A 23,015-nucleotide genomic window follows, 5' to 3' on the forward strand; every position below is an offset into this window, starting at 1 on the left:
AATGCTTAATGCTGCTGCTGCTGCGTCTGCTGCTGCTCCTGCCTTGCTGTGTGTCTCCAGGTATCATCACAATAGTCTAATGTTAGTATTGTTGTGTGGAAGGTTGTAAGTACTATTCTTATAATAATTGTTACCAATATAGGATCCGGAGTCAAGATACCCAGACAGGACTTTGAACAATTATTGAAAAGGGACATTTGAATATTGTCTTCACACTGGTGTGGCCATGTCATCACGCCTCGCATAAAAATTAAAAACTGTAGAATGTGATTCACACAACCATTATTTTTCAAGACTTTTCCTAAACTGGACAGTTAGCAGCTATATATGGCCTTGAGATGTTGGCCTTGTGGTGTTGATTTTGACTAAATCTATGTAAATGTAATTATGGAAGACAGTACAGATAGATAGTTTAGTATAGATTTTCAGTGATGAGGTCCTTCATGCGTGTTGCCCTATCCATGCTTGTGAATCTATACTATTATTGTATTACATTACACTAATATAATCACTTACAGAAAGTTAGCAAGCAGTAGGGAATAAAGAGTATCTGGATAAATGTGACATTAATTCAAAACTATTTCGAGGATTATACATTTTGATATTGATTTTTTTTTTTTTTTTTTTTTCCACACAAAGTGCCCAACCCTCATGGGTTTACAAGACACCAAAAGTAAAGTTGCAGTGGTCAAACTTTTTTTTTTTTACATTTCATTTCATTACAAAATTACAGATTATTATACAGCTTGATCTCAAACTAAATATTTTACCTTCTCTCCCAAGCTTGGCAAGTTTTTCATAATCATCCAGTCCAAAGCAATCGATATAAATGGAGGACATTTTACTAAAAAGTACATCCCTTATGTCCTCATAGACAGCACAGTAAAACAAAAAAAAATGAGCCTAATTCTCACTTTCACCTTGCTTACACAACAGAGAAAGTCTGTCGTCCTCTGGAGTGGCATTAAACCTGCTGGTCTCTAGGGCTAATGGTCGTGTTCCTGAACGTAACTGTACACATTGGGATCTTTGTCTTTTGTTTAAATTTTACTTCAAATAAGGTTCTACACCATAGCTATTCTTTATGAGACAATAAGTTCATAATTTTTGTGAACACCATATATCAACAGACCATTTTTCTTTATACATAAGAAACATTATACTGCTAATGTCCTGATTATCACAAAGTAACCTGTTCTGGAAGATGCAAATTGTCAAAAACAATAAGGATTTCATTTCACATTAGCCCAGGGATGACCATGTGAAACGTCCCAATTAAATATCTTTTTAGTGAGTCTCTGATCAGACATCTTCACAAATCTATTCCAAAGCCAAAGCCTCACAAAATCATATGAGATCATAGGATGCTGATTGGTCGTTCAGACACATGCACATAACTTGAAGCCTGACAAGATGGATTCTCACGTGATCTCTGGATGTTGTGACCTTGCAAATCCAGCTGCCTTGCAAGGTAAAATTGTCCATCAATATGATATTACATTGGAATACATGAATCAGACTTTGTGGTGCAATTTTTCTAGTATAATGTAAATGTGAATCCTCTTTAACAAAATAAGGTCTTACTCGAACCTTTAACATCAGTAAAGAATGATCAGGTAATTTACATTTATCACCCAGTAAACAGAAACCCTAATCTCCCTAATATCTGTCTCCTTAATCTCTCAATTAACTAATTTGTGGTGAAAACACATCTAGGAATAACACTACACTTGAAATTAATATGATGCACTCATAAAATTATAGGGGCACCACCTCCAATGATTAATTAATCAGGAAGAAAATAATTAAATTAAATTAATCAGTCTTATATCTGAAAGTCATGAACTCTGAGTACAATGACCTTCATCTTCTGATATAAAGGAATGCAAGTACAAGCACTTGACTATAAATCAATATATTTATTTAACTACCAAGGCATAGGGATGAATAAGAAACACTAAGCATATATACACATATACAACTTAAATGAATGAATGAATAGATGCATGAATGAATGGATAAATTAACAAGTTATTGACAGAATGAATGAAAATGAATGAATGTAATCAAAAACAAGTCAAAAACGCCATGAGGGGCCAAGACTCTAACCACAGCCGATAAAAATTAAATTTTTGAATAGCTCTTCGCATCAACTCTGAGACAGAAACATGGGAGATGGTTTTCCTACTGTTTCTGTGGTGATGAAAGGCTGATGAAGGGCTGATGATGGATGAACTCCCGGAAAGCGCCGAGCAAGGTGAAGCAGACTCGGTGATCCTTGGGTTGCCAGAGTGACAGCCAGATGAGAAGACTGCAGCAGGTTCAGTGAAGCACTTTGGTTCACTGCTTCCCAGGAGGGTGAATCCAGTCTCAGACTAGCTGAGGCCACGTAGTGGACACACACACAGCGGGGAGGTGTCCCAGTCTTGGTGCATTCAGTGGCAGGCTGCCGAGTTGGATGCAGGGAGCTCTAAACTAATCAGAAGAGTCCTTGGAAAAGTTTTTAAAAGTTTAACTACATGAAATGGAAGATTATAAAAATAATATATATTCAAATGGCAAACGGTGTGGCTTGGTTTGTGGCTTAGACATCTTTCCAGTCTTTTGCTTCTTAGTTGAGACTCATTCTGGAGCTTTCAGCTCTAAGCCATAGAAAAAAAAAGAACAAAGCCCAAATTGCATGGACGGGTATCTCGGCTGATAAGGCAGAGAGAAAACAGAAGAAGCAGCAGCGGTCAGCAAGCCAGAAAAAAGCAGACGAGGAGCAACAACCGCCGGAGAGTTATAAAAGTTTTTATTGTCTAGGAGGTGTGTTTTGAGAGGAAAAGGATACTTAGCACTCTTTTGAGAGACAGTATTAATTACTAATTAATTCCTTTGTATGGAGAGAAAAACTGAGCTTCAAATAAAAGGGAAATAATTTTAAGGGAAATAATTTTCTGTCACCAAGGCCAATTTTATCAACACATTATGAACCAGTGAGGAAACACTTAGAGGTTGCAATATTGATTAACCACATAAAATACAGTATGAAATCAATAAACTTTAATTTTCTAATCTGTAATTAAATTTGTTAAGAAAGCATTATCCTAGTAATCGAATCGCAGCTAAATAATACACTTACACTGGTTAATATTAAGTAAATCAAATGCAATATGTGTGACTTATAATTAACAGATTTTGAAGCATAGTTTGAATTTCCATAATATCAAACTAATAATTCTAAAACACAGTGAAAGTTAACATGGTTAGATAAGTCAAGACATTTAGTAGCATTTTCTGACCAATTCAGACACTTATTGTGCATTAAAGAAAAAGAGGAGGAGAGGGAATGACTCAAAGGAATGTGGCTTCTCCTAAAATTAATGACTTAAGAGATAGTTGGCTAGCAGAAGAAGGGGGGATAGTCCATCCAGGTCGGGGAGCCTGTTTGTATCCAGAAAGAAAATCAAAGGCGTTAATTTCAAAAACTGCTCATTTTCTTCCCATAGCTGGTGGTGAGAAGGCTGCTTTTTTTGTTCTGTCCAGTGTTTCCTCGACATCCTTATGCATTTAGGTCAGAGGTCATTGGGTCCGTGTGTGTGTGTGTGTGTGTGTGTGCTCCTGCACCTACACAGCCAGACTGTTAGGCCAAAAGGAATCATACTGTTTTTGAAAGAATTGAACTTTTCTTTATCCTACACACGGGACCTAACACATTTAAGCATTTATGTGGAACAATAATAAAAATAAAATAAAATAAAATAAAATAATAAAAACCAGATCCCCCAGATCCTTTAACTGTCTTTATGTGCATTGTTAGGTTGTGACCAAACCATGTATAAGCCTGTAAGTCAATGGCTTCATTGTGTTTTAAATGTGTTTAACTAAGTGAGATAATATCAGTGTTATGGTCAAGTTGTATTCTTTTCCAGATGGTCCAACCGTTTATGTTCCAAAGCACTAATGTGAGACTGTCAACATTCAACACTGTAAGATTGTTAACATTTGCTGGTTGGGCAGTTACTGATCAGTTCTCCAGATTCTCTCTCCTTGACCCATGGCTCCTTGTGCTACAGCTGGAACTGTGCTACGGTTGGAACTGTTTGCTGGCTCCAGCTGATCACGCTTCAATAGTCTCCCACCACCGGTCAGGAAATACTCCTGTCTGAACGGGAGTTCACTGAGTTCTTAAGTTCAAGTTGATCAGCCACTCCGTGCGTGACTTCACAGAGTGGATGAAAACATGACAGAATCTTTCATTATCCCTCAAACTCTGCTTACAGCAAAGCACAGCCACTTTATCCTGCTGGGTTCGAAGTTCCGCCTTGATTACACCTGGTGGAAACCAAAAGCTTTTCGAGGGAGCTATGCACCTTATAAATCTGTGATGTCAGTAAGGCACTCTGTGATTTAAGTGTCTTAAACTCATCAGTGCAACCTGGGTTCTGCTAAGATAGTATTCATGTTGCTGTTTTCAGCTTCTTTCTTCTCCTTTTGCTGCCCAGCACTGCACACCAGCCAGCTGTTCATGCATTCAGTGCCAAAGTCAGCAAGGATGTCATCCTGCCTCTGCAGCACCACGATGATCATCAGGTTCTTTTGAGAGACAAAACCAAAGAGGAGTGTCCTACTCTTCTATCATAGTAATTGCACTAGAGGAACCAATTAGGCACTTGTTTATGAGATAGAGCCTGGCGGGTTGATGTAACATTTGGGCTCCCAGCAGGTCTGTAGAGTTTGCATGTACAATAGGCTGTTACTGAACTCCTGTGAATCAGTTTAGCTCATTTAACAGGCCACTTCTAACGCCACAGTTTGCCAAAACCCTAATGTCAGGAAATGAAATGAAATCATTCATACAAGCAAACGTTTGCTGTTCCATAACTGATACTGCTGTTGTGAGTGAGATAGGATTCAGATCTGAACATAACAGTTGATGAACACCTCTGATCAGATTTATGTTAAAGCAGTTTGTCAGTTACCATTAATGCCCAGTACTGGCTGGTTCACTATGATTTCCTCCATCAACCGTACCTCACCCCACAGACACTCCATAAATCCAAACCTGAATCGTCAGAATTGTGCTTCAAATGTGGTATAGAGGTTGGCTCTTTTATGCACTGTACCTGCCTTTGTACAAAGGTGAGACCCTTTTGGCACAACCTCTGTGACACCTTGACCAAGACCACAGCAGTTACCCTCCCATTAGATCCTGAGCTTTGCTTACTGGGGAATATCACAAGTGTCAATAGATTTTTGACTAATTTCCAAATTGAATTTATGGAAATTGCTTTATGTGTGGGCAGGAAATGAACAGTTGTATTCCTCTTGAAAAAATCACATATGGACTTAGAAAAGGATACAATACCTTTCTGAAAATTTGGCAGCATTACGTAGCGTATATAGGCACATCACTGATGCCACCATTGGGATGTGATTATCTCAGGTTAGCCAGAAGGCCTCTTTAAATGATACAACACTGTTGGTGCAGTGTCTCTTTGTGTTTCACTCTATGCACTGACCTTTTTCTTTCTTTTTTTTCTTTCATTCTTCTAACAGGGTTCATATAGGAAGGGCAGGGAACTGGGGTTTCTTTGATGTTCCGTGTTCTGTATAATTGTTAAAAAAAAAAAAAATCTGAAAATAAAAATAAAATATTCCAAAAGATACTGCTGTTGTCCTTAAGCCATTACATTGATGAAATCCCCTATTTTATAAAATGCTTATGTTGCATTGGATGTTCCAAAATAACAGTATCCCACTTAAATTTTAATGTGAAACTCTTCATCAGCATAGTTGGTGCCTCATGGACTAGAAATTCAGCAACACTCAAAGGCCTGATCCAGTGATACAGCAAGTTATTTGACATGGCAGTTGGCAGTCATTGTGCTGTTTTATATAAGACAGAACAGTACATTATTAAAACTCCTTAATATCCTTTTACAAATGTATTCCTGAAAATGAGACAGCGACCTCTACACACATTTGTTCAGCCTGCAAGCACACATTGTGTGCTTCTTTTGCAATACTCACACCCTATGTGGACAAGAATTGTCATCATATGGTGTGCATTGAGGTTTAGGTTTAGCATTTAGCTGTTTGGACAGAACACTGACTAAAAACTTTGTTTTATCTTTCTCTTCAATCAACTCATTAGGGTAGGTTCATTTCCAGAGAAGAAATGCCATATTACTATCATATCACAGTGTAGTCTTCTATATGTTACACTGCCAAGGAGGGGAATACAACATTTCGGGGTGTTTTGGAGGTCTGCACTGTCCTCCAGCATTGGCTGCTCTCACCTCAGCTCCCAGTACCGACACTGCACCAGTGCTGTCCTGTGATTCTTTTTATTTTTGGATGCAAACCTCCAAAATGTCCCGAAACTGCATTTCAAACCGTGGACCTTGGCAACATGTCTATCTGTTCTGCGGTGTGCTGTGGCTGTGCAATGCGGCTCTTCAGTGCAGCAGCAGCAGTCCTGGAAAAAGAGCTATCACTATTTTCCAAGCTACACATAACACAGCTTGTATGCTTGACTTAAACTGTTAACGCATAGTCCTTCAGAATTTGCGTTTCCCATTACCCAACACCAGACACCAACTGAACATACAGTGTATTTCTGTTATGCTGTTTTAGTTTTTAGTTTAGATTAATTTTCAAACCTGTAGTTTGTTTGTTTTGGTCCAATTCAGTGGATGAGTTGGTAAACTTGTTGCATTTTCACGTTAGTTCAGTTTCTTTTCACACAGAAAAAATGTAAACGTCAAATGCATCAGCACAAGCCACGTGAGAACATTCAAATCATCCATTGGTTAGTCATGTCTGGGGCAAGAACATAAACACAAGAAGAATGTCCTAAAGAAGGTCCTGATGCTTGTCAACTGCAACGTTCTTCACTTCACTAGTCCAGTACGGATATCTACTCACTCTCCAGCTAGCTGCTTGCATCCGTTGATTTCGCTCATGCACATCCCAGTATGCAAAGTGCACCTGGTTAGGGAAGCCATTTAGCTCAAACCTGCTAGTAGGCCCAGTGTGGATGCTGCAAGCGTGCGAGATGCAGCAGTTCAGTGACGTGCACGCACTGCTGAGGTTCACGTATCCAGTGTGTCCCAGGCGTTAAAGGGTCTTGGTGCAGTTGTTTCATTCTGCATCCAAGTGCTATTGCTGTGTTTAGATCTGCCCAAACAAATAGCGCCAAGAGGGGAAAACGAGCCAGAGTCCAATTCAACAAAACTATAAAACACAGGTTTGAGTAGACCCTAAGACTCAGATTAGTTATTCTGGTTTCAGAAGGTTTCGGGGAAGTGCAACCTAACCAAATGATTAGGTTTAGAGAACAATACAACTAAAGTGATCACATTCAAAGACTTGTATTATGATGTCATTGGGTTGTGTGCAAATAAAAATTCTCATTTTGCTCCTTCTTGTTATGTTTATGATGCAGACAGGGACATACTGTACAGCCTGGTTGTCCTCCAGACCTCCATGATGTGCTGTGTGATATATGGGGCTTCTGTGGTGCCTGATGTCATAGGAAGTAATCGAATGCTTTAGAGGCCACCGTTAAAAGATGCCTCTTTATAACATGTCCAATGACAGGTCAGTGACACAGTGATTTGTCCCACTGGACCTCGACCTGAGAACACTGGACAACATTATGACCAGAGCTTTTACAAGCCACTGAACCTCCAAATCCACAACGCTGTAAAAGTGCATAACACATAACATTTTTCTGTTTGTCTGGCTTCTGCCTCACTGTTTGTTAATCGGTCTGGCCTCACATTAGTTACCTTGACGACGCACTCTCTCCTCTCCTTCCCCATCAAACTCGACTCACGCACAGTGCACTGGGTAGCTTAGTGGATGGTCTTGCTCCGAGCAGGGGAGGGAATACTTTGCAAGTACATCTCACATGTCTCCAGTGGCATATTAATGCTTAAGTTCTCCCTCAGGTCAAAGAGCTGTAAACACTCATGAATGCTATGAGGCATTTCAGCCATAATGCCTAGAAACAGCATTGGATTTGAGATTTCAAAGAACCAAACTAGCTTTTGAGGGTCACTGTTTTTAGTTATTATCTTTTTGTATCTGTATTTAAATTCCTGGTTGATTATGACCGACTCACTTTATCATCACCTTATCAGCACTCTCCTCTCCTCTCATCCCTTTCTCTATCTCACAATACGCCTTTCCTTGCCATTTCGCCTCAAAAAAATGTTCTCCCTTCATGTCTTTGTGGTGTCTGCCAGTGCGCTGTGTGGTTAGGGGGCTGCTGTTTTCACAAGTAGGGGAAGGGCATGTCTTGCAAATGGACATGTCATGTGGAGCAATGCCCAGCCAGTTGCACTGGAGAGAGCCCTGGGGCCAAGAGTAGAGCAGCCATGCAGACAGAGAAAGAGGGGAACTATCTTTGGACTGGCAAGCCAGGATACTCCCTATAGGCCAAGCTGGACTCATAGAAAAGATGGAGAGAGAGAAAGAGATGGAGAGAGGACAGAGAGGGAGTCGGGTGGCAGAGTGATTTTGTTGTTGATAATGCTTGCATGTAAATGTACTTATACTGTATTGAAAGAAGAGAAGCTGTGGACAGACTTTAAAGCACAAAAGCCCATTTCAGACTGAAAAATGACACATCACATACAGGTTAGAACAGCTTATGAAAATTTACAAAAGTTTATGAAAATGAAATTAATTTGGAACTGTGTCTTTTTTGACCATTTAATAGGTTTCAAAATTTTATGCATCCAACAGCTTCCCTCCCAAAAATGACTAAACAGATAATTTGTCATTAAAAACTACCCCCATGAGCATTTTCTGATCTGGAGACCTTATTAGTAGAATGACATTTGTATTGTTTGCACATTACACATATTTTGTGTGCATTCATATATGTCACATAATGATACACACTTTCATTTAAACTTAGCCACATACAGTATATGGCGTTGGCCAGATCACAGATGTTGGTTTTCCTGGTCTACATGCAAATAAGGGTCATCTTACTCCAGTCAAGAGGATGGTGGTAATGCACCCGAATCTGTTTGGTAACTAACAAAACCTCTAGAATAAGAATAACTTGTGGTTTACAATAGCAGTTTAGCTAGCAAATAACTATCCACCAACACATGGATGAATCATAATAATGGACTAAGAGCAAAGCAAATGTGCTCTCACCCACGCATATCATTCAGCGGTGGATCAAGGACCAGATAAGAGCAACAGCAGCTCAATGCGCCTTCTCTATAATTTTATGTACTGAAATCACAAGAGATGCTTTTCTTTTCTTTTTCTTTTCACCCTCTCTTAAGCAGCAGGGAGAACAACAGATGATTTAAGTGTAATTTCAGTGTGACTAGCTACTATTATCGCAAGCATAGACCCTGTAGTAGCTATTTCCACAGGTCATTTACTGACGTAGTTATAGTTGGGAGGAGTAAACAATACGAATGCATCTTGGAGAGACAGAAGCATTGAAACCTTTTTAACAGATGGCTAGAATGTGTCCCAAGTCCTTTTCAATCCATCTTGAATGCCTCTTGGATGCATTTGCACTTAGCGTTTTAGAGACTGAATAGCTATCTAATCCACCCAAGGCGCAGCAAATGACTAAGGGCATTTTCAAACCTGTAGTCCATTTACCTTGGTCCGAATCAATGGATGAGTTGCTACTTTGTTGTAATTTACCTTTGGTTCGGTTTGGTTTCACACGGCAAAATTTCAAGCAAACCAAAATATATAAACAAAAGCCATGTGGAAGCATGGCTCATAAATCTTGTGGGGTTGGTGGGCGGAGAAAGGAGAGTTTGTTTTTCTTCCGGGACAGCTATCCAAAATGGACCATCTGCAGAATTGGCATTTCTTCATAATTGTAGTCATCGTTTGGACCATATATCAAGCCAAATATTCGAGCAGAATGGCACATTTGAAAGCACTTCATGGCAACGTCTAGAAAACAATGTGTTGCTTCATGTTATGCGAAGAAGACATGCTGCCTTCAGTCAGCTGAAGAGGAAAAAAGGAGCACATATTGAGCACATACCTGTACATAATAACATAACAATAATAACATAGCTGGCTACTGGAGCTGGTTTAGTCCAAAAAATGCTTCCTGCAGTTGGGTAGGATCACGTTCATACCACAAATGAACCGTACCACAGTTTGTTTGTAACTACACAGAGACCACCTCTTCAACAAGGTCTCAGTCAGGTTGTTTTGGTCCACATCCGAGTGTGATTGCTGTGTTCACACCTGCCCAAACAAACCGCACAGAGGGGGTAAACGCTCCAGGGTTTGATTCAACTGAACTAAACAAGGCAGGTGTGAAAACGCCCTAAGTGTAAATGGGGTCATATTTTCATCAGTATGTGCAATTTCTAATGGAGTTCTGGGACTTATATTATTAAGATATTCTTAATGTTACCAACAGTAACCACAGTGTCACCAATGATGAGGGTGTCACCAATTTACGAGAACTGGAATCTGATGTTCTAACATAAAATTTAGGAGAAGATTGCTATTTGGGTTAAGAAATTACTTGGTTGAACTTATGGAAAGATCATGGTCATAGCAAGAAGAAAACATTTGTAGGGAACAGGATGCAAACAGCATTCTCCTGAATTAGAGTGACACACTTTATTGAATCACCCATCTACCTTTACTTACTCCCTCAGAGATTTTGTGGCACTATGACAGAGTCACACTACGTTCGCTTTTTGACCCTAAAAGACAACAGCCATATGTGACATGGCCACAAGAGGTTGTTGTCAGGTGAACATGCAGTATCTTCTAGTACATTTAGGCATTTGAACAAATGACCAATGCTGTCTTTTTTTGTGAGGACAGTCTTGTTTTGCCCTGTCCTTAACCAAGATGTTCTGCTTTATACAACATAGCATATAACAAAGTGGAACAATAAAGCAGTGATTACATAAAAGACAGGGTACAAGCAGAAATGAAAAAGAGGGAACAAAAGGCCATAACGTGAGGGAAGGCACATCAAGATGAGAGGCAAAGGGCAACTGAGGTGAGAAAAGTGAGAGGGGAGTGAGAAATCATCCAAGTGTATCACTTTAATGAAGTATCATGACTCCCTCACTGTTTTTCTGTCCTCCTCCCAACTCTCCCTTGATGCCACACTGTCATGCCGACAGGGAAAGTGTTGCTGTGACTGCCACCAAGCCAAACCTGTCATGGTGAAAATTCTGAACTAATTTGGAAACATGACCCGGGGTCTGGAAGGCCTGAAATGGATTATGGTAGGTGCATAATGTGATTCTCAAACATTTCCCCTGAAATTAAAGAGCGTCTTGGTGTTATTAATACCCATGAGATAGAATCAGTCTTCTCCATCTATTGCTTAATGTGCACATTGTGCCCATGTCTGATTTGCTTTTTATTTTTTTCTTTCCTCCAACCCCCTTTCGTCTTCTATAGGTCCTCTATAATAAAACATATATATATATATAATGGTAATGATTATGATAATAATACAATTTCATAATCATGATTAAAAAGAAATGAAAAGGAATTATATTAATATAATTTACTATTATATCTATCTAACATGACCGCCATTGTGCCATCCTCTCTTCAATTATTTTTTTTTTCCAAGCAGCAACAGGCAGATGAATTCCCAAAAAGCACTGCCTCTATAATTATAGCAGAGCCATATAAATAGCAGGCAGCTACCTATCCCCCTCCTCACTCTCCTATATTTTGTGAGAGTGTGTGTGTGTGTGTGTGTGTGTGTTTGTTTGTGTGGTTCAGTTGTGTGTGACTGTGTGAAGCCATGATTGGATACTCTTAAGGAAGTGAAGCGTAACGCCAGTGAACAAGAGTGTGTGTGAGAGAGAGAGAGAGAGAGAGAATTTGAAAAAAGAAAAAACTGAATGTGAATGAGCAAGAGAAAAATGCAAAATGATGAAAGGGAGAAACGAGAATGGGAAAGCCACTTTAAATCAAGCACCTTTTAATCAGCGTGCTCACAATAGGGGACATAAAGATAACCAGGCAGAGACAGGCTCCTGTTGGCTCTCTAGGCAGCTAAAACCACAGATTTATGGCTAGCTGGGGAAAGCCCTCTTAACCACGTTTAAACCACAGCACCAAGCTCCTGGCAATAGGGATTACACTGGCAAGGCAATCTCCAAACAAGTTATGAGTTTATCTGATATTTAGACTCCCAACCTCTTGTACATGCAGGTGGCTGTGTGCCTCTGTCCTTCATCAATACCTTGAAGGAACAATCCACCTGCAAATCCTTTTTACCCTTGTGTGCCAAGAGTCATTGGGTACAGTTGCAATTCATCTTTTTGCTGTATTTTCTTTCTTTTTACATGTAAAGTATAATTGTGCTTCAAATAATGATTTTGTATATTTCTTACTTTCAACAATCTCAAGGGAACAGGCATGAATCTGTTGCGTCCAGGTTTGAGTTTTACAGCATAATAAGATCAAGAAAATGTCACTATTTCCCTCTTGAAATGCAATATCCTGTGGATGTATCACATTATTCATACTGAGACAAATTTCTATGATGAATCTCTCCCAGGATATTTGTTGAACTTCAATGCAAAATGATGTTTCCAGAGATTCTTTTTATTCTGACTCATACCAAAACAGTTGGCATGTATTCATCAAGTGTCTCAGAACCCCTTCTATAAATCACCATGAAAATTTGAAAAATACTCAAACCTCAGAGTAGGAATAGAGTGCCAAATGAGGAGTCATAATCACCCTGACAAATCAAGAGAAAGCACCAATTTGTAAAATATAAGCTAGCTATGCTAGCGGCATAGCTCTATGAATGTCAGTCTGTTGGTCCACCACTGACTGAAATATCTTGACATCTAGTGGATGGATCGCCATTAAATTTTGTAACATTCATGGTCTCCAGAGGATGAATCCTAATGACTTTGGTGATCCTGTGACTTTACTTCTAACAACACCAGCAGGTTTAAATGTCTTGCCAAACATTTAAACATTTAGTGAAATGTCTTGAGACCTATATTGGATGGATTGCTGTTAAATTTGGTACAGATATTCATGGTTCCCAGATGTATCCTAATGACTTTGGTGATTCCCTGACTTTTCCTCTGGTGCCACCATGAGGTCGATATTTATAGTTTTGAGTGAAATATGTATTGGAACCACTATTAGGTTGATTACCAAGGAATTTGGTTCATTCATGTCCCCCTCTGAAATAAAAAAAATGTGGTCATCTTTTAATACAGCACCAACATCAGAACATTTTTATTAGTCAAATACTTTGATTTATGACCAAATACATGTAAAATTAATGACATTCCCATCAGCCTCAGATGTACTTGTATTTTTTGGGCTAATCAGTGAATGTTAGCAATTGTCAAAATGCTAAACTAAGATGGTGAACACAATAACCCATATATCTGCTTAAAGTCCCCCTCCACTCAAAAATATGTATTACAGTTGGATGTTTGAGCTTCACTGTGTATAATGATATATGTGCAGAATTTGACACTACAAGGCTGTTTTCACATTCATCTGCTGAAAGTGGAAAGTTTCTCTGTGTGCAACGAAAGTCAGATGATTTTTAGGGGTGGGCCTACAAGGGCGATTTGTGACATCACAACTAGTTTGGAGCCAACCCTGGTCCAGTATGCAACTTACACAAGTGTGATGTGGAAACTTGAAGCCTCCAGTGCACAAACACTGAGAATGGACTTTACAGTGAAGTAGGAGACATCTTGTGTCCAGCAGCAAAACGTATTAATATAAGTAAAAATATTTTCATATTCAGAAATTCAGAGATATTCTAATTATACTTCTTTTCTATGGAAAAAACATATCAGACACACACTATTATTTCAAGCTGAGTATTTTTGTATGTTACAATACATGTCTGGAGGGTATCTTTAACATTAGAATGTTAGTATTAACATTGTGAGCATATTAGCATGCTGAGCAATTTAGTGACATTTATTAAAAATGTCAGGTATTGAAACTTTAATTAACTGCAGTACAGATAAAAAATAAATCATAGCTATTGCAGTTGCATTTCTGTTTCAAAAATGTGTAAATCATGGGGAAACAGCTTCTTTTCTGTGTTCTGAGCACAGTTCATTTTAGTGGATGGTTAAATTTGGCTTAGACAGTGCCACACTGCTCGTACGTCTTGTTGGAGAAAGTACAAACCCAGGTTGAGAACATCAATCAAATGCTTTATTCCTGAAAAGGGCCTAAATGTATGATACTCTGATAATTTTGGACTGGTAAAGACAAATTGTGTACTCTGAGATGCTTAATTTTGGACTGCATGTTATTTTGACAAACAGTGCTAAAATACCTCACTAAACTATCTTGATAGGGCCCCACATTGCCTGCGTTTGTGAATAAATTTGATGAACAGAGAAAAGAAAAAATGCACCACCAAACAGCATAATGGGCACACTTTATAAGCTAATGTTTGTTGCCTCTGATAACAAAGTTGTGCAAATGGATTGTGTACTTTAAATTACCACAAAAAAGTTGAGAAATTTTCACAGTTGGAAATATTTTAATTCTGTGATTTTTAAGTGGAGATATAAGTGAATAGGGGAAAGTTCAAGTAAGTATACTATAGGGCTTGGGTCTTAACTCTTCTACAGAAATTTTTTGCTGAGCATAGAATGTATTATTTAAGTTAAAAAGAGAAATGGTTAGTTTACATTTAGTAATTATTTCGATCAGCAGCTGATCAATAATAATGTTTATGTTTAATATATGTATATATGTATATATGTGTGTACATATATATATATATATATATATATATAATGCAGATTTTGTCATTATCCTCACCAGTCTCTCTCTCTCTCTCGCTCTCTCTCACACACACACACACACACACACACACACACACACACACACACACATGCACACACTTTCTACCTTCCTCCCTTCCACTATCAGCACTGCTCTAGGTGGTCCGCTCCACTGCAGACAAACATGCCTTTGGGCAAAGCAGCAGGAGCAACATTTCCCCTGCAATAATTCTGCATTGTGTCCGAGCAAGCACTTTTGTCTCTTCCAAATGGAGCCCATGGCCTTTAAGCAACTAATGCGGTGATAATGATGGCTGGGAGGGAGGATATGGCTCAGGGTGGGGATGGCGTGGGGTGATAGCTGTTGGAGGAGTGCTTGAGTCCTGCAGCTCCACTTTGTGATGACTGTTAGCCGTAGGGGCACCGCTGTGCTCCGGATGCTGTGTCCTGTGGTGGCACATCTAGCAGGGAGAGGGTCTTGTTTTATACTGTATACTTCCATTTTGAGCCAGTGACTGACAGCATGGTGTGTGTTTCTTGACATTTCTGACTACCCAGAGGGCAAATATGTGTGTGTATATGTGTGAGTTTGTGACCACTATCTTGCACCCACTGCTTTTCCATCTTTTTCCATTTCTCCTTCTCCCCTGACAGCAATGTTTTTTGTTTTTTTTGTTTTTTTTACAAAAGCACTAGTGACTGTTTTGGGCCTCTCAAATGGGTTTTATATGTTTCACAAGTGAACTCCATCCACTAATATACTGGTAAAACGGAAGAAAACAAAGTGGTTATCACCATTTCCCACTTATGTGTGTGTGTGTGTGTGTACATGACTGTGGTTGTCTAAGTAGATGATTTGTGGGCACATAAAGGCACACATTTACACACTTAAGAAGGGCATTTGTGCATGTGTGTGGAAAAAGAAGAAATGATACTGAAGATGTAGAGAGACCTAGACACACAGAGGGTGATGTAATAAAGTGATAATTCTTTTACTGTCCACTGATAGGAAACTCTTCCTGGCTTTGATAGATGTGTCTGGCTGAATAATATGACATTTCCACACTGTAGAGGGAACTCAACTTGAAATGTCAGACTGCCCACTACCCCCTCCTCTGAACTCTCCTTCCACTTTTGGTGCACTTTCTCTTATGTGACTAGACGTTCATGTATGTGTGCACGTCTCTGTGGTTCTGTACATTCCCATGTCCTGTCTCCAAGGTAACGGCAGAGTAGAGAGTCAGGTACCCCCATGACAGAAAATTCAGTATTTTCTCTTTACTCTTTTCTCTCTTGGTTTTGTCTTTTTTGCTTTTTTTTAATCCCTGTGACAGCTTGTCAAAACCTTTTTGTCTTTTCAACACAGTGTAGACCATCAGTTTAGGGAATGTCAGTGCTCATCAACCCAGCTTTGAAAAGAAAAAGCATTAAACAATGCAGTGCATTTGATTCAGAGTGTTGCTGGGGATTGCCTTTGCTTTGTTAACTGTGCAGGTTAATAAAGGAAAAAAATATTCAATTAATTCAAATTAATGCTGGGATCAGATCACACAAATTCAGTCCGATTTTGACATGATTTTGTTGTCGCCGACAAATTTCCAGTGCCAGACCAATTGTGAACGTCGGGAACAATAACTGGGCCTTGTAGTGTGACATAATCATATAACAGTCGTGTGGCATCTGGGATTCCCCACGACACCCCATCGAAAACCTGCTGATCAGTGACCATTTTCTTGATTTCAGTTAACGGTCACTGATGACTGACGGCAGGTTTTCCTGCCTGAATCAGCTTGTGGAGGAGATGGAGATGAGCCACTGCTCTCCCGCGCTGTCTGAGACACTAAATGCGGCTCAGTTTGGCTCGACAGCCGCTGCACAGCTTTGACTTTCTCTGTTGGTGTTTACATATATGTGCCAGAGAGCACTTCAGTAATAGTGATTGTGAAACCACCTGATATTAAAACATAGCATTGTATCTTTATTTACCAGAGTATACAATTTCCAAATCCCCTCCAGAAGTTTATTTAATGTTCTTGACATGTTAACACATTCGTTATCTCAAGTTCTCTTTGAAGGATAGCTAGCCCATGCTGTCCTCTTTGTGACACCCAGGAACAGATCCACAATCCTTTTTTCTTTCTTTTCTTTTCGGAACACAAGTCCACCAGTATCTAACATAGCGCTTCTGTACAGTAGCCATAATTGAAAAATTTCTTGACCCTCCTTCCCAATGACCTATGACCTCACACAAGGTCATGAATGATGATCAGTCGGGGTCATACTTGTAGTGTTGTCTGTCTCCTGACCAAGACACAGCAAGAATTTATGACACTATGATTGCCTAATCTGACATAGTGACCATTGTCAAAGACAAAAATATCTTGTAGTCTGATCCCAGCCGAAGAGCCATCAATGGACTCTGGAGAGTAATATGATATGATAAAAATAAGTTTATTTCTGTCTGATACTCTCGACTTATTTGTATTTACATGCTGCGTTTGTGCTGGCTGCAGTATTGGTCTGTGCGCTCAGCTGTGATTTCAACTCTTTGCATAGAGCTTAGACTCACTTTGATCCGTAAGGCCAGTTTTCCACAGCATCCTGGAAACTGTGATCTTATCTTAATTATGACTAGAAAGTCTTATCTTCAAGTAGAAATAGCCACTTAATTAAACATACAGTATTTAATGGTAAGAGTTTTAATAAGTATACTCATAAATAGACTCAGTAGTGAACATGTGTGAACTTGAAAAAGTTCTTGTGCCTGACAAGGCTTCAGCTAACAGAATTAGCCACAACTTGCCGATGTCAACTTATTATCTGTGAAGCTAATTTTATTCTGGATTGTTTGAGCTGTTTTATTTCCTGGAGCTGCCACATTGCTGTAGTGATGGCCACACACACTTACCAGATTTGAAGGTCTTTAACTATATATTTAATTCTAGTAGACATGCTTACTTTGACTAACTGAGCTATTAAATTGTGTTTTCCAAAAAAGGAGGACCTTAGCTCTCACTTTAGCCTAAAATGACCACTTCATCAGACAAGATGTTGGAGCATTCAAGCCAAGACAAGAACCTTGAACATTTCGCATCATCAGTGATATAACCAAGGAACTAACGCACGGTTATGCCGCACAAATCAAAGAGGATGACTCAAAGCACTTAACAAGAAAGAGTTACGCTAAAAAATCAAGTGTGTACGTGTATCAGGGACGTTGTGTGTCTCGTCACTTACCACAGGGCCACTTTTATGATGTCTGACAAAAAAAGAAAATATTTGTCTGGACATGAAAAAGAAAAATAAAAAGGCTCAAAGAAGAGAAGAGGCAAGAAGATAAAGTATGTAAGACCATAGGCTCCATTTTTCGATGCCTGTATCTTGAGATAATCTGCCCTAAACCACAAAAGAACATTATTAATTACATACTTATAAGTTGCCAATGCATGAATGAAAGGCTTTTGAATAGATGAAAAGTTATTTGAATGAAATTGGTTGGGTAGTTTGGATTTCTGGTTGTTTTTCTGATGGTGCACAGAGCCTCCATGGCTCTGCAGCTCTGCCAGCCAGAGTGATATGGAATACAAGCATACTGTACTTCTCTTGTGTCACTGTGACCTCCCTGATCATCTGCAAGCAAAAGTCCGCCAGGTGAAACAAAACGTGTCATCCGGTGGACTTCGGAGATCAGCCTTAGACTACAAACTACGTCTCTGCGTTTTCAGCAGTGGTGCCTTCAAGGACAGTAACATGTGGGTCTCCCGAAACAGTCCCATCTACCATGTTACACCAGGGACAGGGAAAAGCAGAATATTAGCAAAACATTATATTAGACTTTTCCAACTCTGAATACAGAACAACAATGAACAGCAACTGTGTTACCCGTACTTGCGGCTACATGTACATCCAGCGGCACCGTGCAGCACTCAGTAAGTTGATCTACATGACGTAACTGACTCCAGAGCGCTGGTTAGTTTTATGATACTTTGAAAACGGGTGCGATATAGATACTCGATGTGGAAGAACGTTTTGTAAATGAAAATAAGCCTCAGTAAAGAGATACAGCCTAATGCTAACTTTGTCTTTGGTTCTACATTGGCCATGAACACGCTGTCAGTCGCGTCATGGACATGACGTATGCAATGCATTCTGGTTGTTGTAGGATTCCCCCTTAAGAGTGATATGGAGAATCTACAGCCTTTTTCTCAGTTTTCTATAGTCATAGGGCATCAATTTAAAAAAAAAATCATCATATTCACAGTGATTAATTTTTCCTTTAAGGTTAATAAATTTCATGGTACAAGAGTCTTCTTCAATTTAAGACATCATCTATCACTATCATTTAAGCCATTATCTACCCATTATCTATTCAACATTATCTATTGAACTGTGATGTTCACATTTGGTGTTACAAGGCAATTAACAGAACAATACAAATTTAGGCAGAAATAGGCCCAGTTTGGCCTCTGCATTAAAGGGCTAACATTAATTATTTACCCTTCCATCCCGTATCCAGGAGCACTATTAAAGTACATGATTGGAAAAGGGTCACAGCTGCCACTAAACACAGCGCCTACTGTTGGTGTGTATAAAGGGGATGTAAAATGATAGCCCTCTGTATTTTAAATATTAAGTCAATGTTTAATTAATTTCTTTATTTCATTGTAGGTCCATCAACCACCTCTACTCGTGGAACAGAATGTGGTCATGTCACCCAAGAAGCAGACGATGCTGGTAAGTTATGTGTTTTAGTTAAACCTATAGAGATAGCTACATTTCCCATTTGTTGTACTTCCCTGTTCATTGCTCATAAATCAAATCTGTCATGTGGGGAGTGTGAAATTGCTGTTTTTAAGGGCTGATTCTGGAGCAACATTATGGAGCCGTCTACAAAGCTGTTAGTGTTGAACAGACATCTTATCTTAAGTCACTTTTTAAAAGCAGATGGCATCAAACTTTTGCAGATTGTCTTCCATTATAATATCCAGATTTTTTGATAAGAACACAAATAATTTCAGTCAATTTATTCTATTATTTATTTATTACTTCATAGCAGGTCCATCAACCTCCACCTCTACCTCCATCTCTGGTGTCATCCAAGAAAGCTCTAACAATGCCGGTAAATTTAGGCCTACATCAACAATAAATTACAACTATTATTTCATCATTTTTTTTGTATTTAATGTTTATTTATTTATTATTATTATTTTTTTTTTGTATTTTTTGTCTCTCTTCACTCTTCGTAACACCTTGTTCGGCTGTTATTAAAGACGTATTTGGTCAGAGATAATCACTTTATCAGTCTTTTTATTTGGCACTGAGTTCCTCAGTTCCTCTATTGGGTCTTGCACTACCATTCAGCTTAGTACCACTGGTAGCATCATATTTTTCCTGTTAGACATCAAACATAGTGGATATAACAATATATAGTCTAAATAGTTACAAGGTTATTGTTTTTCATCAGGTCTTTCATCAGGAGATGTTACTTCTGTGCCAAATGTAGTGAGAACTTATGACAGAGGGGCCCCCAACCAAATTTTGATTAGGGCTCCCAAAGGTCTATGGCCAGCTCTGAACTTGAAGAACACTATACCCTTTATTAAATTTATGTCAACAATGTCAACATTCAGTGACAGATCATTTTTTGTATTGATCTAAGTTTATTAAATTAATTTTGTTTTGTGTTGACTAGCCAAATATGCACACTGTCTTGAAGTATTTGGTACCTTAATAAAAGCTCTGTGATGATCCAGTTGGGAGAATTGATAGATTTAGACTACAGATCATTCTATTTAGAGGTATACAGCATGCAGTTTTTTTATTGGTAGCATATTTTAAGGCACAACGTCTGGCCCTGCAGCTCCTGACATTTTCTGAACTGTTGCAATGTGCTTTAAAGTCTGTGCCATTTGTGTCACAAATGGTGGCTGTAGGGAGGAGGCTATACAGCTTTGCAAACCCAAATAAAAGGCAAAGAGGAAAGGGAAAGAGACATGATCCTGTCAAGTCTGAAGTGGTTTATGTGTATGTGTGTTTTTATTTCTGTTTTACCTGCATATTTGCGCTCCTCACTTTAGTTTCAGTGCATTCTCTGATAATTTATTCAAAGAATTCCAAAAGCAAGTTAAGATTCCAGGTATTGTAGTCCAAAACAACATCATTATGTTCTTTGTTTTATTTCTCTTTACATACTGTTAGGATTGTGTTCCTTTCAAATTTTCAATTTGAATTTGAAATAACTCAATCTTGCATGACCATTATAATTTACTTTGTTCTCACAAGTGACAAGCGCAAAGTAGCTTTCTTATTCATAACGACGCTAAATCTGTCTATCTGTATGTCTCTCCCTCCTGATATGCCACCTACACTCTTCTTGTGTCAAACAGGTGAGCCCTACGAGGCATTGTGTTACACAGATCCAAGCTGACAGCTTGAAATAACAGTTAACCACTCTTCTGCCTGGTTCCCTCTGACAAATTCACAGTGCTGTAATGTTAAATGGAGTGTACTGCAGGCCAGGGAGAGGCACAGGTGCTCTCTGACACCACTCCAACTTCACCTCAACGCCCCTATCCTACAACCATCAATCCTATGTCACGCCAAGGCTCCTCTTTTCACTCTGTCATTTTCCACCATGTTAATTTCCACTTGATGGCACCCGCCACCTTCTTTACTGTCGGGTTTCTCCTGGTGAACTTGATTGGTACCTATCAGAGACCCTTCGCACAGTGGGATATGGGGTAAAAAATTTGCGATGCTGAAAATTAAAGCACAGCTGAAATTAAATTGAATGTTTTTTTTTCTCCTACATCATACACGTCCTTTGTAAATTGCCTTGAGCTTTTTTGCTCTGCACGTACCAGTCAGAATGCTCTCTTCTTTTTTGCAACCAACTTATCTTTATAGCTAATAAAAAGCCAAAGTGTAAAAGCAATATATTATGTGTTCATCAGTGAGCTTTAGAGGTGCTGGTAGGCAGATTTTATTACCTTACAGACAGAGCCAGTCTAGCTGTTTGCCTCTGTTTCCAGTCTTTGTGCTAAGCTAAGCTAATCAGCTACTAGCTGTAGCTTCATATTTAACGGACAGATATGAGAGCGCTATCAAAGTGTAGCTTGCATTAAGCAGTGTGGGTGGTGATGTGAGTGATAAGTGTTTTTCTCTCGGGGCTCACCCTAGCTGTATGTGCTCACTGCTGATACCATGCAGTACTGCAAACCACTATACTGGACCCGACCTTATTCAGCTCGGCTGCTGCTGACACCAGCTCTTGCAAATACTGCTTGAGGGCTGCAGGGCATACCAGATTCAACTATGGACCAGAGTTAGACAGTACACGCACTGCTGTTAGCCTGTGGATATACTATTCCTGGCTGCTTGCAGATTTTTGCAACACTTGCTGCTGTCTTAGGTGATTGCTGTGCTGTTAGATACTTTTATAGTCTCCAGTTGAGAGAAATAGAGAAAATAAATCCAGCAAAAATAACTATATTATCATTGTATTGTTTTGCAACTCTCACAATAACCTTCTCTAACACAAACTGTTCTGTTATTCCTGTATTTCTTGAATGCAAATGTGCTGTGGCTCAAACAAAACCCCACTCCTTCCAACCTTTTTGTGTCACATGATGCATACATCTGTTAAAAACCCAATAATACATGACCCGTTTGTACAGCAAATTTCTCATCAACTAGAGCCATTGTGGTGGAACACACCTCTCTGATTGCCTCCCCTTCTTGCTGTGCACATTTCTTTCATTTTCTCCCAAGCTCTCTTCTATTCAGCCTTTTGTTTCAAAGCAGCCTCTTTAATTATTTTAACCCGCAATTTGAGCTTTGCATGACGGCTTTCGCTCAAGCCAGGCACTGGGGAATATGAGATGATTTGTATTAATGATGGGTGGCGATGAAGGGGAGATGACGAAAGGGAGGAAAATGATAAGAGACAGACGGAGAGGAGGACCTGTCAGGAGAAATGTGGCTGATGAGACCCAGATCATGGCTCAAATGAAGCTCATCCAACCTTTCAGCCCATTATCAATTGTTTATACGTCCATCAGGATGATATTTGCATGCTTGAGTTGCATCTTCAAAGCTGCAGTGTCATGTCTTGGCACATATGCAATGTACTAACCTGAAATATTAAGTGGAGAATGATATGTGTTTTTTTTGTTTTGTTTTGTTTAAACAATAAGTAAAAGTATGCTAGATACAATATTTGCCGTTTGACTTTTGAATGTGTTGGCC

Source organism: Thunnus thynnus, chromosome 15 (assembly GCF_963924715.1).
Source record: "Thunnus thynnus chromosome 15, fThuThy2.1, whole genome shotgun sequence".
Classification (NCBI taxonomy): Eukaryota; Metazoa; Chordata; class Actinopteri; order Scombriformes; family Scombridae; genus Thunnus; species Thunnus thynnus.